Below are 17470 nucleotides of genomic sequence, written 5' to 3'. Positions count from 1 at the left end.
CGCCAGTCACAGATCCTTCCTGAGCCTCTGCAGGGAGCCTTTGGGTCTCCAATGGAGGGTGACTCAAAGCCCACTGTCTCTGGGGTTTCCCCTGGAAGATGGAGGGTGCTATTGAATATTCTGGAAACGGTAGTTTCATGAGATGTTTAGCCTTGTCTGTGAGAGAGCTCTAGTGCCACAATAGTGTGTTTGAATGAGAAGCTGTGAGCAAGTCTGGCTGGCCCTTGATGCCGAATACTGAACTCCATTCCCAGGGACTGCTCCTCCCAGGCCTCCACTTTTCCCTTAGAAACCGGGGTTGATCCTAAATATGGGGCTCCCTCCTTGCCCCTCCCTGGCTACTCAAGGACTGCCTCCCTCCCCTGCTGCCGAACCTTGGCCCTCCAACCAGGGTCTTTGCTAAGCTGCCCCCAAGAAAAGGGCCTGGGAGGGCAACCCATCACCCCAGGAAAGCGTCTGGTTCTGGACATCTTCTCCATGTGATTCCCGAACCCAATTTGCAAAAGGCAGCTCTGAAAAACAAGGCCTGAGATGAGACAAGGTGGAGCGGATCCTGAATCCACAAAAGGCAGCAGATCCTGTCTGTTCTTGGATGCCCTGGTGAGCATTTGGATGGGAGACTGCAGACGGATACCAAGTGCTGGAAGGTCTATTTCGGAGGAAGGAACTGGCAAATCTTCAGACCTCCAAGAAGGCCATGATAAAAGCCAGAGGTCAAATGAGTAATATATAGCACAAGTATTCTTACTCTAAACACACACACACACACACACACACACACACACACACACGGCATTGGAGCCCAGATAGGCCACTCTTGACAATGGACAATAGTCAGACCAAATAGTAGGGAAGCCGGTTTATTAAAAGGTGTAAGAATTAGCAATAAAAGGAGGTAATGAAAGGCAGGCAGGGTCCCATCAGGAGGAAAGGCTGTTTTTGAGGAATCCTTTGGCCCAAACTACCAAGAGACCCCCAGCCTCCCTCTGCTTAGTGGTCAGTCTGGGCTCCCCTGGTCTGACCATTGGCCACTGCAAAGGCCTCTGGGAAATCTTTCCGGACAGTATGTCCCCCCCAACATCCATTCAACCTCAAGAGGGGAAGGCAGGAAGGGATAAAGAACCCATCCCAAGGGTACTTGGACTGCAATTCCCAGCATCCTCCTTTCCTTCCCAAACATTTCAATATCTCTCTGGTCAAGAACTGGGTTAGCTGCAGCCTTTGCTTGTCATATAGACTGCAGCAAAGGATGTGAACTGGGGCATTCCCTCTCTTCTCATGTTTAATTCCTCTCCTGCTGGAAAAACTCTTCTTGGGGTTGCAATTCCTAGCAATCTCTTTGTAGCAAACTTTTTCCAAATCTGTGACCCACTTGTTTTCTTAGCAAGTTAAAAAAAAATAGCTATCTAAGATCAAACATCCAAGGTCAGAGGTGCTTTTGCCAGTTCCTGGGTTAAATGTGTGAGAGGCAGAGTGGTGCAATGGTTTGGGTACAACTCTACAGGGGACTTTTTCACACGGAGGGCATGCATCACTATTCCGAAAGAAGAAGAATAAAGTGGGGCCAATTCGGATATCAACGCAATTACTCATCACACACAAAGGAGAATAGCCTTCATCTGAAAGAGAAAGCAGTGCCAATGCGAATGTATTCCTCCCATGAGGACATACCGATTTCTATTGCGAATTCACCTGAGGGCATAAGGACAGGATCGCGTCTGGATGGTTTTCCATTTCCGGTGCCAAGGGCAGCTAGAGAGGAATAAGGAGGAGGCAGGAGCCATGCTGAGCCTCCTCTTCACCTTTCCTCCCCTTCTCTAATTCCTCCAGAGAATACAGGGAGCCAGGGAATTCAGGCAGAGAAATCACAGCATTCAAGTAAGCTTTTCTGCTGTTGTTGTGTGCCTTCAAGTCGCTGCATAATTCTGCCAGACCCTTTCATGGGTTTTAGTGGGCAAGATTTCTTCTGAGGGGGGTTGCCTGCACTCCTCCCCTTCAGTTTTTCCTCCGAAACAGCTGTTTTCTTCTAGGCAGGCAGGCAGGGGAAATCACCACAAAGGATCATGGGATTTGTAGTCTGTTTCTAATGAAGGCAATCCAAGGCTGTTCTAGAGATGCATTTTATACCCGGCAAAAGCGAATTGGCTGCACATTTGGAGTCAGACAGGATTTATAAATTCGATGTTTCCCTGAATTTACCTATTCCTGGGATGACTGGGGGTTGTGTTTGCATCGGGATTGCATTGTCTCCGATGTTGTTTGATATTCTCTTGTGAATTAACGTCAAACCACATGGATGCCCCTGGATTGACCCTGGGATAGCCTTCCAATTTTCCCTATGTGAAAAAGTCCAGAGAAGGGTTTGGATTCCCGTTTGGTGATGGAAAGCCACTGGGTGACTTTGGGTGAGTCACACTCTCTCAGCCTCAGAGGAAGGCAAAGGCAAAAATCATCTGAAGAAATCTTCTCTTCATAGGGTTACCTTAAGGCAGGGGTTCCCAACCTGGGGGTCACCCGACCCTTTCTTGGGGGTCGCCAGGTTGGGATTCCCCTCCTCCCTTTTTCCCCGTGGGTGCCGGCGGACACCGCGAGGAGAAGGGGCTGGGGCCACCTCATCCTCTTCCCTTCTCCCCGCCGATGCCTTCGAAGGCACCCGCGGGTAGAAGGGTAAAGGGCCGGGGCCGCCTCGCTGCTGCTCCTCGCCGATGCCTTCGAAGGCACCCGCGGGTAGAAGGGGAAAGGGCCAGGGCCGCCGCTACCTTGCCGCTTCTCCCCGCAGGTTTCTTCGAAGGCACCCGTGAGGAGAAGGGGAAAGGGCCAGGGCCACCGTGGGTGCCTTCGAAGACACCCGCGGGGAGAAGCGGCAAGGCGGCGGCGGCGGCGGCCCCGGCCCTTTCCCCTGTAGCCGGTCAAAAGTCCCACCCGTACCTGGCCTCTCAACCAATGAGGGAGGTCACGGGCGGGACTTTTGCCCGCAATGGGGGTCGTGGCCCAACAAAGGTTGGGAACCGCTGCCTTAGGGTCATCCTAGTTCAGAAATGACTTGAAGGCACACAACAACAACAACAACAACAACAAAGTGAAATGTTCCATATCACATCTCCCTTGATAAATAAAAGGCAAAATCCCCTCCTTCCACTTTGGGGATGGCTCCTTTAGCTGAGATGTCCCTCTGGATTTCCAAACAGGAAAGTTCTGTGTGTTTCAGGACTAAGCTGTGAGCAAGTCTGGATGCTCCTTAGTGTGCAATGCCATCCTGGGGGATGCTCCCAACCCCAGCCTTTCCCTTGGAAACCCAGCAGGATCCTAAACAAGGCAACCCTTCTCCCCCTTCCCCAAGTCTGCCCCTCCCTCCAGGAAAGGCCAATGGAGAGAGCCTTCATTGAAATCTTTTTAGCAGCTTTCACAGTAAAAACTGTATTATAAATGAATGAAATCTAACTGTAAGGCACATCAGTCAGTAATGTGCAGTATATGTTATAATACCAGTTGGCTGAATTCCTAAACAGATACACTGACATCTTTTATTATCATGCATGAAGTTCAGTATCTGCAAATAATAATGATGAAATACTCGCCATGTGATGTCCCTTCCTGTGGATCCTGGGGAACTGTTTAATAAGAGATATGTATTGTCAATCATTCCATCATGATAACTAATTACATAACATTTCAAATTAAATAACAGTATGAATCTGGTTTGCAAACAGCAATGCACACTGTGGTGTTAAAAAGGGCCTACCTACCTGGAGATGGTACACCATCAGTGACAGGATGTCCTCATCTAGGTGGAGGTGGAGAATTTTGTCTTCCTGTAATTAAATTAATGATATTAACATAAAATTTTTCCCCAAAAAATCTATATATATATTAGCAAAACTTTTAATATGAATTAATTGGTTTTTTTTTTTAAATAACCTTGGAAATTTCCAAGTTTGTTTTCATGGAGATTTCAGAAACTCTTCATTCTGTTATGGGGTGTTATGGGGGAAGGGTTGGCTTGATTTTACTCAGAATTTGGCTCAGCCAATGAATGGGATTACAAAGGAAAGGAGGTGTTGAAATCTCACCTTTCTAGTACAGCCCTCCCCCACATTCCCCTAAATGCTCCATGGATAGCCCTTATGTACAAAACAACTTGTTAGCTGAGAGCAGCCCTAGGTTAAGGGGGAGGGAAATGGGAACTGGGCCCCAAAACAAACACACACAAAAAACACACCACCAAGTCTCAGCCTCATAGGAAATGCATGTCAACATTGATAGGCTAGACCCCACACTGGGATTTTGTTTGTGGGAGCAGCCTTGGGTTAATGGTGAACTGAATATGGGAATGGGCACCAAGACAAGGAAGGGATTTTGGGTTACATATTTGATTTGGGGAGGGGGTACAATCTGCCTTTGGTTAAGAGGGAAAGATTACCAATGTGAACTAAAATTGGCTCAAATGGGGGAAGGGAAGGCTTGTTTGTACTCTGCATTTGGCTCAGGAAATGAATGGAATAACAAAGGATAAGATTAGTTGTCATGAAAACAAGTTATAGGAAGGTATACATCTCCCCCACATTCACCTACATCCTGGGAGAGCACTTATGTTGAAAACAGCTATCCATACTCTTTAGGCATAATCATATTTTTATAATCTAATGCTGAATGACTGTTTAGGCAGAATTACGTGATATTAATCTAATGCTCCTTTCGGTGATCCAGGGTCTTTCACGCGCGCACACACACACACACACACACACCCAAGTTACACTGTCTCAGCCTCAAAGGAAATGCATGGCAACATTATTTTGCTAGACAACACACAGGGATGTTGTTTAAGAGAGTAGCCTTGGGTTAAGTGGGAGAGGAAATGGGTAAAACAACCCCTAGTCACATTATCACAGCCTAATGTAAAGGTGCAGGGCAGGAAAACCATCTCAGAGCAATGCCAATACCTTTGGGAGAGCCTTACAATTTAGCAATTTTAAACCCTCTGCAAATATATTGGAAATATAACTCTCTATGAAAATAGCGCGCCGCGCGTGCGCGCACACACACACAGCCAAGTTACACTGTCTCAGCCTCAGAGGAAATGGCAGCATTGCTAGGCTAGACAATACAAGAAAGGGATCTTTGGTTACATCTTTGATTAGGAGAAGGGGGCTTTCAACTTACCCGCTGGAAAGCGTTCGTCCGGGTGTGGTGATCCCGCAATCTCCCACATTTCCCTGAGACTAGGAAAATGTTGAAATTTGGCGATCTCATGGGGAGGCGGATTCGGGCCAAAACTATCTAGCATTTTATAAAATTTATTCTTTAAACATTTAAATTTCCTCCTAGTCATTTGCCATGACCGGGGGTAGCCACTATCCCGCAGTTCTTTAGCCACGCGGCGGAAAATGTGGCAATTTTTCCGCGGCGTGCTCTGCATCAAAAGTGGTACAATTTTCTTGTACCTCAAAATTATGGCCAGCATAATTTGCACCTCCTCTGTCCGCCAATACATGTACCTCTGTACCTGCTCCATCCTCAAACCCACAGAGGTTACAGTACCCGCTGTTCCTTTTTTTATACCTTTCGCAAAGGTTAAAAATTCAGATAGTAAACAATGTTGCTGTTTATTTCAATGGAGATGTTAATAGCCGTATATGGGAACCACCCATTTGTATTTAAGTACTTCTTTACAAAGTTTAATTACATTATTGTTACAAACAGTTGCTACTAAGGTCATCCATAGGCGATGTTTTTAAAAACACTATGGCCGCAAATATATATCTATATATATATTGCATTGCATATTGGGAAGAAGTAGATATGTGTTACCAAAAGAATAGAATGAAAAAGCGCTCAAGTCACATAATCAATGGAAAGAGAAGACAATGGAAAAGCGCTTAATTCACAGAAGCATTTGCTAGACTAGAAATGGCATTTTAAAAAAGGGCGCCGATTGGATGTATTGTTAGAACATCTAACTGTGAGATGTTAGTAGCTGTGTCTCTGAGCATGAACAGAGTGGCTGAGTGCCGCTTATTGCTTGAGCTGCTGCACTTTGCTTTAGAGAGCAGAGATGAGGAGGGAGCCCCCCCCTTCCCTTCACTTATAGGGTTGTTTAATGTTCCTTCATGCAAAAGACAGCTCTCTTGCCTCTCTTTCTTTTCCTGTGAATGAACCAGAGGTGCCTTTGGCAATGGCACGGAATTGGAGCTGGCCCCCTCCCCTTCTTCCCCTCTCCCCCCTTCCTGAGGTAAAGGCTTGACCCTCCTTCTGTGTGTGTGTGTGAGGGTGGGGGCTTTTAGCCCTTCAAAATGTTTGAACGTAGCCTGGTCCACCCTTCTCATAATTGTTTTATCCCAAAAAACTACATTCCCCATAGCAACAAGTTACAAAGGAGGCATGGGATAACATCACAGTTAAAGCATCAGTAGCTGTCTCCACAGAGCTGAGGAACTATTGCAGGTGTATTGAAATGTTGAATAGCAATGAAAGGTTTAATCAAAAAGTACAATAAAAACTATAGTCATTTGTTGAAATGATTTATTGATATACATTATACGAAGACATATTCTTGATGCATATTGCAGCCATGTCATGTTAGTATTTCATAGCCATTTCTTAATTACCAAATTTAGGAATTAAAATATGTCTCAAAGGCATCTCTTATTTCCTCCCCCAATTTCCTCTCATCATCATCACTGATGTAACGTCGTGGGTCTATAACAAATGTTTCTGGAGAAGTGTTCCTTCCATTTAGAACCTCACCATTGGTTTCAATAATGTTGTGGAGAATGCAACCAGCTAGAATCGCTGATGGCATGTTATCCACGGAGAGATCGAGCCCGCACTGGAGGGCCCGAAATCTTGACTTTAATCTACCAAAGCTCCTCTCCACGATACAACGTGCTTTTGACAGCCTTCTGTTGAACACCCCCTCCCTTTTGCTGTGTCCCACCTGGAAAGGGATTAGCAAGAAAGGTTTTATCGGGTAACCACCGTCTCCAAGCAGAATTGGGCCAACTTGTTTTCCAGCAATAGTCACAGTCGGACGCCCGGGTACATAAATACCAGCCTTCAGAGCGTGGTAAATGGGGGATTCTTTCAGCAGAAATGTGTCATGGTTGGACCCAGCGAATCCGGTGAAAAGATCCTGGAATATTCCTTTATGGTCACATGTCGCCTGCAGAATCATGGAGAGCCTTTGCTTCCGATTGATGTACTGCGCGCCCTCATGAGCAGGTGCAATTATAGGAATATGACAGCCGTCTATTGCCCCAACCACCTGTGGAAATCCTAGCCGCTCAAAACCAGCCATTACCTAGGTATGAAACATTAGAAAAGATTGTGTCAGTTATCGTTGAACATTTACAAAGTAGATTAATGCATTGATACATTCCAAGCACCAAAGCCAAATGTGAGGAAGGCGCTATTTTCCTTCCTATTGTCTTCGCTTTCAATGAAGCTTGGGAGGCAGGAAGGACGGCTTCTATCCCTCCTCTTTCTCTCTCTCACAAGTACCTCACACCTCCCTGTGAATTAACCTGTACCTGTAGAAACTTCTATCCATATATCTTTCAATCTATCCTGCTATCTATCCATCCAGCTATCTATCTATCCAGCTATCTATCTATCCAGCTATCTATCTATCTATCTATCTATCTATCTATCTATCTATCTATCTATCCATCCAGCTATCTATCTATCTATCCCTCCCTCTCTTCCTCCCTCCCCCCCTCTCTCTTTCAATCTCTCTATATATCTCTCTCTCTTTTCAATTAAAATGGAAGGTTATGGATTTTTAAGAAAAAATTCAAATCTTTACTTATCAGTAGTAAAATTTAAAAAAAGTAATATACCCTCGAATAGCTGGAAACAGCTTACAAAATCAGAAAAGGCCAAAGAAATTACCAACCTTTCTGTAGTCTCCAAGGTAGACAGCTCTACGGAGCAGATGCGTCTCCATGCAAAGGAAGACTTGAATTATCGCCCTGTAAGCAGTCGACTTGCCCACTCCAAAAAAAGTAGCAACTGTTGCATAAGAGCCTTTATGGGCCAGGTACATGACGGCCATGGCAATTTGCTTTTCCACAGGGACTGCCTTACGTAGCCTTGTGTCTCTCCGGGTAAGATGAGGACGCAGCTCCTTAACAAGCATATTAAAAATAGCGCGCGGCATTGTGAAAGTCCGTTTCCACATCTCATCAGACCAGACAGTTCTGGCATAAACATTCCAGTGAACATCAGATTTGGGGTATATCCACCACCTTCTAGACATCGGCTGCATGCTCAACTGGGAATTTTGCGAGTAGAAACGAAGCATGCCATTAAGATCTTCAAGATGTGCAAGCATTTCTGCATCATGTTCACCATTTTCAAATATAGACATGACTATTTCGCGTTGCTCCATCAAGTTATGTATAAGCATGCTAATCAGAGAAAAAAATTGTGAAGCTCGCCTAGAGGATCCATGGCTGTATGAAGGAGGAGAACTGCGGAGCGAAGGGGGAGGGCTTGTAAGGCACAAGCGCGTTTGACGTTTCAGCCGAAGCGCAGCCTGATTGGTCCTTTAAAAAAAAAAGGCGCAAAACAGAAGAGGAAATGATAACGGACGGACAAATGGGAACGAATGCAGGACATACATCGAGTTATATTACTCCGGTTTAAAACTACGTCACAACTACGTCATTTGATTGACAACCACAAAACCAGTTTAAATCCTACATTATACACCGATTTATGTCTTAAATGGGAACAATCAGCAACATTAAAACCGGTTTATAGGGATGAATGGGAACGAAAAATAACCCAATTTGGAAAGCGGGGTAAATAGCGTGGTATTTTACATCGGTTTTAATACAATCAGTGTATTATATAGCGATTTAAAAGTTAAGTGGGAACACCCCCAAAGACTGAGCTGTTGAACCGATCAAGAAGCAAAAGTCTTCTTGGCTACTGAAATGTATGCGTCTATGTGTAATTGAAGGAGAGCTATGTTTTGAGAAAACCTGCTACAAAGAGAGGTTATCTGGCTTTCAAATCTCATAGAATGGTGTATTTTGCGGAGAAAAAGAAGAAAGGCTGGGATCTAAATGAGGCCAGAACAAGTCCCTCCGCTCCTCAGTTGTCCTTCAGTTTCATTGCTTGACCAAGAATGAAATTGCAAGGAAGGTCCCTCCAGCAGCAGCAGCTTGAGTTTCTGTTGGGATATAGCAACTTCGCATGCTAAGCCTTTCTAGTACTGTATCTCTATAATGCTTTTAGGCCAAGACCTTTTCTAGGAATGCATGTCAATGGTAGTTTTATTGCTATTAACAACCCCTCCTCACTCCCCCTCCTCATTTCCTGTTTACCATGAGGACACCTAATTTCCTTTGTCTTGGGTGAAGAAGCAGCAGAGATGAGACTCCATTACTAAACTTGCTTACTAACTAATCAGCATGCCTATGCCTGGAGCTGAGAAGATGCTGGGATAGCATCCTTCTTAAGATGCATGGAGACTACTTTTTTCTACCTCATTTTTCTTGCAACATGAAGCTAGACCTGTGTATCTCTTCATACACATGATTTTGTAAGTAAACTTATTTTCTTTTTCACTTTTAACCAAGTGAGTGTGTGTTTTTATTGGGGACATGTGGCTGGGAGAGGAGTGAGCTAGATAAAGTTTTATTCCTGCTTGCCCATCATCATCATTTTTCTGCTGAGTAAGCTTTGCTAGTGAGATTAAACAGTCTTGCTTACTTTCTGAGTTTCTAACGATCCTCAAGAAAGAACTACATTTCCCAACAGTTTCCTTCCCTCTCTCACTTGGCTTCCCAGGAGCTGGAAGAGAGGCTGGCCCTCCTCTGTCCTCTCTTGGCCCAAGGGGCAGCCATGGCACCTCTGGAAAGCCTGGTGCAGGAGGGACCATTGCAGGAATGCCCCCCCCCCCCCATCACAGCTCTGCTTTATCCCCAGGCACTTCTACAATCCCACCCCCAGAAGATCCCCTCCCTGAAAGTGAATGGGAGGGTAAAGCCATGGTCAGCAGGTGAGGGGTGCCCAAAGGTAGGGACCTCCCAGATCTCAATGGGCATCCTCCAAGACTCTGGGTGGGGATCAGCGGCATTTGAGTGGTGCCTCCCTCCCAGGCTTCCACAGGTGAGGAACCCCCCAGGAATGGCCTTCCTCTCCCCCTCCTTTTTTGCCTTCTGGTGATTTTAGGAGTCAGGCAGGTTCATGGGGGAAGAGAGTGGGTCCTGCTGCCCCATGGGGGCCTCTGCAAAGGCTGAAGAAGGAGGCACCCATTGCCAGACTGCTGGAATCCCCTCTCACCTCTCTGCTTCGTCCCCCCTCCCTAAAAAGCCCCCTCCCCGAAAGTGAGTTTGAGGGCAAAGCCATGGTCAAGGGCCCCAAGAGAAGGACCACCCAGCCTAGGTTGGGCATCCTCCAGGAGTCTGGGTGGGGGTCAGCAGCAGCAGGCTTCAAAAGACGGGAAACCCCCCAGAAATGGCCTTCATCTCCCTCTCCTCTTTTTGCCCCCCAAAAGGACCTCTGGAAGAGGCACAGAGAGCAACCTCTGTGGCAGAAGATGGGCAGAGACCCTCCACAGAAATTCTTGTATCTGCCAATGAAGCCATTCTTTGATTCCCATGCTGAGACTAAGGTGGGATATCAATGGATTTATTGAGTGAATAAATACAAATCTTTTCCAGGGCAAGCCCCCAATCTTCAGGGGGAGAGGTTTAGTCCTGGGGCTTTGTCATCCCCCTGACATCCCCCATAAATATGGGACCCCTCTCCTTGGAGGACTAACACTGGGACCAGTCTTTCTCTCACCCTGCTAAAATACAGCTTTTATGAAAGCCTTCAGAGTCTGATGTGTTTCAGGTCTCATTGCCCTGGCATTGAAACTGTGGCACATTACTAATATGTTTAATCTGTTTTTTGTCTTGCTCAGTATACTTTTTGTCCAGTGAGGTTTTACATTGCTTACATTGTATGCTACCCCTGAGATCCTGTGATAAAGATCGGGACAGCATCCTCATCCTTATTGTCTATAAATCCCAGGGCCTGACTCTCCAAGGAGTGTGCCTCAAGTCCCATTGCCCTGGGTTTGAAGCTTATAAATACATAAATAAAAATTGTGTTTCTAACCATAGTACAGCACATTCGAGTGACACTGCATTTGACACCCATGCGCTGTCCCTTAAATAATGGAGTTATTATTATTATTTCCAAAGGAAAGGAGACAGGTGGGTCCAGTGTCTGAAACAAAGCCTTTGGATGCAGTTCTCTTTGGAGGTCTGACTGGGACCAACAGTGGTTTCTTTCTGTTGCCCAGCTAAAACAAGATGTTTCATTAAAGTCTTCAGGGATAAATGTATTGCAAATCAAGATATCCTGGCTTTGAAACTGCTGCACTTTTCAAAGTGGTTTAAAGTGTTGCTGTGTTTAATATGTGGTGTTTTTTTAGCTCGCTCAAAATATTTTTACTTTTTGTCTGGAGACATGGTCATTTTTTTATATTGTATGACACTTGAGATCCTGTGCTAACTTGTCAGATAGCATTCTCATCCTCATCATTTTTAAATCCATATATATCTTTCCAATGACAATACACCAAAGTAGGTATTAAATTGCATGCGCATGTACTGGCTGACAAGTTCCATGAATCGCATGAGGTGCCAGTGCTCTTTTGCTTTTGCTTTTCAGAACAACTGAAGCAAGAAAGCCCTGCTTTGCCTTCATTCACCTCAGCTGTCATTAAGGGAAACTGCTTTGCCCTGCCATGTCTTGCAAAGGAACATTGTGTTACATCAGCAGCTGTTGTTGCTTTTTTTTCTGGGAGGAATCCTCTCTGAACTGGCCCTGCAGCTTTTGTGTGGCATTTTTATTTACCTTATTTTAGAATCATAGAATCAGGGAACTGAAAGAGACCACAAGAGCCATCTAATCCAACCCCTGCCATCCAGGAACTCACAATTTTGTTGCAGCAGGTTGCAGCAATTCAAGTAAGCTGAGGACAAATGGGGAAATGGGGGGGGGGGGGGAGAAACTGGAACATTTTAAAAGCTTTTAGAAGTGGAACAGCAGAAGATTCCTTGGGAGGGTCCCTGCCAAATTGGGCCATTGCTCATTGTGGAGGAATTGAGGGAAAACGTCCCCAGAGGCTCTGAGAAGTCAGGAGGCACATCAATCGGGATGTAGAAGCGGGAGATGGTGAAGTGTGGAAAGGCAGGGGGAGATTGGGAACTCCAATTGGAAGTGTCTCCATGGGAGGGGGAGACAGGATGGGACAAAGACACCTCCCAAAAAAGTGGGTCTGACACAGGGTTGGACCACCTTGGTTACCTACAGATTGTGGCATGAAACCCTTGTGCAGGATTGCACTGTTTGTGCAACTATACAGATCCCCAAATGTGCAACCGCCAAGTACAAAGCTGCCTGCCCATGTACCAGCTTCTCCATATCTGCCTGAGTATGCACAGGCACATTCTGCAACCCAGTGGCCCCATTGCATGGGCAACTCCACTTCATTAGACAAACGTGTCCAAGCATTTTAGCAGAGGAACCTGTGCAGCATGTGGAAGAGACCAACAGGATTCAAACAAGGGGTTGTTTCAAAAATCAAAATATTTATGTCTTAGATCATGAGAGGCCAGCATGGTATATAAGTGAAATCAGTTTAATAAGTTTAAAACAATTTAGAATGCTACAGATAATGTGAACAGAAGAAATACAACATAACCAATTAAAGAAGAAAAACAAAGGTGAAAAGGTTCACATGCTTGTAAACCCTTTGTATTTGCAATAAATCAGGCCCCAGAGGCTTTGCTAGAGAGCCTTGCTTTTCCTTGGTGCTGGAACAAAACTAGTGTGGGTGCCAGTTGGGTCTTTTGGGGGAGTCCATTCTGCCATAAAGGAGGCCCTGCTCTCTGCCATCCCCTCACAGTGCATTGCTTTCTCCCCAGGGGAGCCCCATGCTCCACAGACCTTAGGCAGGTTAGTGTACAAAGAGGCTTTCCCCCACATACTGGTGTCCCAAGCCATGTCCTCACAAGCACACAATTGCTCCCAGAAGTCACTGCAAGAGAAATCAGATTTAGAGTGAGGGGTTTTGGTAGAAAACCAAATGTCCAAAGTGTCAGACACCATCGCCCCTGAGCAGTGCCCCCCTTCGGCTGAAGAGGGCACCCTGAGCACAGCATCCCTTAAGGTCTCTCTTCAAAGGATCAGAGAAGACCAGAGTTTCTGGTGAACCAGCCATGTGCTCAGAAGAGTCACCAAGGAGTCATCCAGAAGTTGCTCCAGTCAGGAGGGAGGTTGAACTGGTCATCCTTGGCTTAAGGTCTTAAGGCAGCAGTTCTCAAGCTGTGGGTCATGACCCCTTTGGGAGTTGAATGGCCCTTTCACAAGGGTTGCCTAAGACAGAGATTTCCAATGGTCTTAGGAACCGAGGCCATTGGTTGGGGGTCACCACAACATGAGGAACTGTATCAAAGGGTCGCGTCATTAGGAAGGTTGAGAACCACTGTCTTAAGGTTTCTCCACTGAATGGGCCAAACCAATATATTTCATGGGGGACGGAAGGCGGTTCCAGCCCAGAGAAAAGATTGCCAAGGAATGAAAGAGAAAGAAAGGAGAAGAAGGGGCCACCAGCCAAACACTCCTGCCTCCAAAGGGATGCTGGTGCTCAGGGCAGGTTTCAGCCCCTGGGAAGAGAGCTGGTCCAGGACTCAGTGGGGAGGAGAGGTCACCCAGATGACCTGGATCCGGTCCCTGCACCAACCTTCTTCTTGGCCCCTGGGAGCCAGCTGCCCCCCTTGGAGCCCAGAATTAGCAGCAGCAGCGGCCCTGATTTGGGGGCTGGAGAGCAAGGCCACCCCTCCCCACAGGCTCTAGGGCAGGGGTAGGCAACCGTTTTGACCCTCAGACAACTCGGGGGGGGCGAAGCCAAAAAAAATAATTAAGTATTTTTTTAAAAAATTAATTAAATAAATAAACCGGGACAAATGTAGGGCAAAAATTTAAAATGGAGGGCAGTTTTTAGTTAAAAAAACAGAGGACACGCAAAAAAATCTGCTGATTTTTAAAAAAATGTTAATATAAATGCATGTTTCTGAGGCTTCTATAGACAATTGCCCCCCTTGCTCCCCCTTGCCTGCCTCTTGCCCCCACTTGTTCCTCCTTGCCCCCCTTGCCCACCACTTGCCCCCGTTTGCTCCTCCTTGCTCCCCTTGCTTGCCACTTGCCCCACGTGCAAAGGCCCCCCCCCGCGCACTTGCGCCGGAGGCCAAAGGCCCCCGCGGGCTTGCGCCGGAAGCCAAAGGCCCCGGCAGCAATTTGCGGCAGGGCCGGGCTGGGGCCGAATCCTAGGCCTCGGCGGGCCGCATGCGGCCCGCGGGACGTAGGTTGCCGACCCCTGCTCTAGGGACACCCACCCACACAAACACAACCCACACACACACATTCCAGGGGCCTCAGCAGGCAGCAGCCCTCCTGGAGCAGCTCTTTTCTTCCTTTCTTGGAGTTCCCCAGCTGCCCTGACCCCTTTCCACTCTTCTGTCATTACTTCTTGTCATCCTCCCAAGAGCAGAGGAACCCCCCCCCCCAGTACTTTCCCTTTACAGAAAGAAGCCCCTCCCCACCATGCTCTACCCCAAATGCAGAGCCTGCACCCTCCATCTTCCAGGGGATTCCCAGAGAAATTGGGGTCTGAGTCACCCTCCACTGGAGGCCAAAAGACTTTCTGCAGAGGCTCAGGAAGGATCTGTAACTGGCACATCCAGCAATTAATTCCTAAATTTCTGGAAGTGAATGACAAGGTCAGCTCTGTACCTGACTGGAAGCACCTGCTGGGTTGGCACCTGGAAAGGCAAGTGCTGAGGGAGAGATAGATGCCCAGCCTCCTCTGCCTGGAAGGGATTTCAGGGCCATGGTCTGGATTGGACCAGCAGCATTGGTCAAGCAGAGAAAGCCCTCCCTTGGGGACACCAGGGAAGTGGAGCTCCCAAAAGCAGAGAGAAGAGCCTTCATTGAAACCTCTTTCTCGGCTGCTAAGGCTTCTTGTCAATGGGGCCAGTCTCCCATCCTAAGTGGGGCAGGAAGGGGATTTGAGCCCAGGGTGAGTGAAATGAGGACTAAAAACCTTCAAAAGGTTTGGCCCACATACCTTTTACTAGGGGCACAACTGGCCATTTTGGTGGTTCTTTGGATTGGTTTATTATTGTTATTGTCACAAAATATTTATGCCTCCCCTTTTCCCCAGATGGGGACTCAAAGTAGTTAAAATGACAAAAATGCACAAAATACTAAAATTAAAAAAAAAACACAGTTAAGCAATTATTAAGCAAAATTAACTCCAGGTTAAAACATACAGTATATACACATACACACCACCACAGTGAGTGGCAACGTCCAGTGCACTGTGTGTAAGATGGGCCTTATGTGATATGAATAGAAAAGTCTTTGCTTGCCTAGGAAAAGAAAGTAGGGAGGGTGCCAGTCTAACTGCTTTGGGAAGAGAGTTCCAGAGCCTGGGGAGGCTTGGCTTGGCATACAGGTTGGCAGCCACTAAGAAAGTCCTGTTCTCTCCCATGTTTCCCTCAGATGTACCTGTGAGGGACATGGGATGGAGAGAAGGGCCTCCCCAGCTGATTCATAAGGGTCCTTCTTCAAATAGGCTGAGGCCTATGAGGGCCTTTCTTCAAAACCTCAAACACTCCCTTCCATTAGGATCACAGCTCCCATGGTCCTGAAGCAAAGCAGGACGGGGGAATGCAAGGCAATGGCCAATTCTGGGCATCAGAGGATTTTCCCCATGTGTTCAGGACTGCCAAGGCAGGGAGCAGAGATGGCCCCAGAGACTCTGCCCTCACACGCAAGGGGCAGATGGGCAGCTTTCTCAGGCCTCAGAGGCCAAGGTAGCCAAGGTGGTCCAATCCTGTGTCAGACCCACACTTTGGGTCTTTGTCCCATCCTGTCTCCCCCTCTCATGAAGATGCTTCCAAATTGTGTTCCCAATCTCCCCCTGCACAGGGACGTAGCCAGGATTTTGGGAAGGGGGGGTCCAGACTAAGTGCCACCATTATAATGGGGCTTGGGTGCAGCAGCGCAGTAGCACACACCATTCATTTTTCTAATGGAAGGGGGGGTCCGGACCCCCAAGAACCCCCCCTTGGCTACGTCCCTGCCCTGCAGTGGAGGCCTTTCCTCTTGCTTACACAGTACATTCCCAACCCTAAAATCCTGCACTGGCTCCTCCTTGAATGCATAAAATTTGTGGGACAGCACATGGGGGTCAAATGGAATACCTAATTGTACTCTTGTTAAATATTTAGACTGGTAGTAGATATGCAGTTGTATTTGCAATATTCAATTACAGTTGGTGCCAGAGAACCTAGAAAGAGGCATACCATCCCTAAACTGCTGCTTTTAATTATTTGTAATTGCATACTTACGTAGACTTAGGTATCATCTTTTAATAATAACCTTTTGTATGTTTTAGGTATATTGTACTTGCCTTCTATGCTGGTTTGAAGTGGGTTTGGTGCTATAGAAATCGAGATAACAGCAAGAATTGAACTGAAGCATCAGCTGAGTTTCTCTGCGCCTCTTGCAAAGAGAATGCAAGAGAGGCTGGTTGACCAGGGCACCAAGGCAGCATCCCTGGGGCTTTTCTTTTAAAGGGACATAGAAGAGGCCCTGGAAGCCACCCTGAGAGATACGCATCCAGCCCCAGCTAGTGGCAAGGCAGACCCCTGGGCCGAGGGAAGGACACACAAGAGTCCCCTGAAGTTCCATCACCCCATTGCCCAGGATCCCAATAAACCCAGATCTTCTTTTGAGGTCTGGCAGAGGTTTGGGAGGGGCCCTTGGACAGGGTCCATTTGCCACCCAAGGGTTCCTGGGGCCCTTCCTTTGCATACGCCCCCCCAACATTTCACAGAAGAAAAGGGGGACAGATTGAAGTAAAAAAATGAGAAAGGGAGAACTGGGAGCAGGAGGAGGAGGAGGAGGAGGAGGAGGAGGAGGAGGGAGAAACTGGGATATTTTACAAATAGCTAGGGGGGAAAAGGAAGCAGAGAATGAGTCAGGAATCTCCCTGCCATTTTGGGACAGTAGGAAGATATAGGTTTGTCCCCCTCCCCCCCCCCCCCCCAAAATCCTCTTCTCTGGGATCCAGATTGTGAGTGTGATGCAGCAGTGCAATGCAGCAGCTAAAAAGGCCAATATGATTTTAGGCTGCATCAATAGAAGTATAGTGTCTAGATCAAGGGAAGTCATCACTATATTCTGCTTTGGTCAGGCCCCACCTGGAATATTGTGTCCAGCTCTGGGCACCACAATTCAAAAAGGACATTGAGAAACTGGAGCATGTCCAGAGAAGGGAGACCAAAATGGTGAAGGGCCTGGAAATCTTAAAGCCCTTTGATGAAGGACTCAGGGAGCTGGGGATGTTTAGTCTGTAGAAGAGAAAGTTAAAAGGTGATATGATAGCCCTGTTTAAATA

Source organism: Sceloporus occidentalis, unplaced genomic scaffold, assembly GCF_023333645.1.
Source record: "Sceloporus occidentalis isolate IW3139 unplaced genomic scaffold, rSceOcc1.0.p SCAF_3, whole genome shotgun sequence".
Taxonomy (NCBI): domain Eukaryota; kingdom Metazoa; phylum Chordata; class Lepidosauria; order Squamata; family Phrynosomatidae; genus Sceloporus; species Sceloporus occidentalis.
This window is presented reverse-complemented; position numbering follows the sequence as displayed.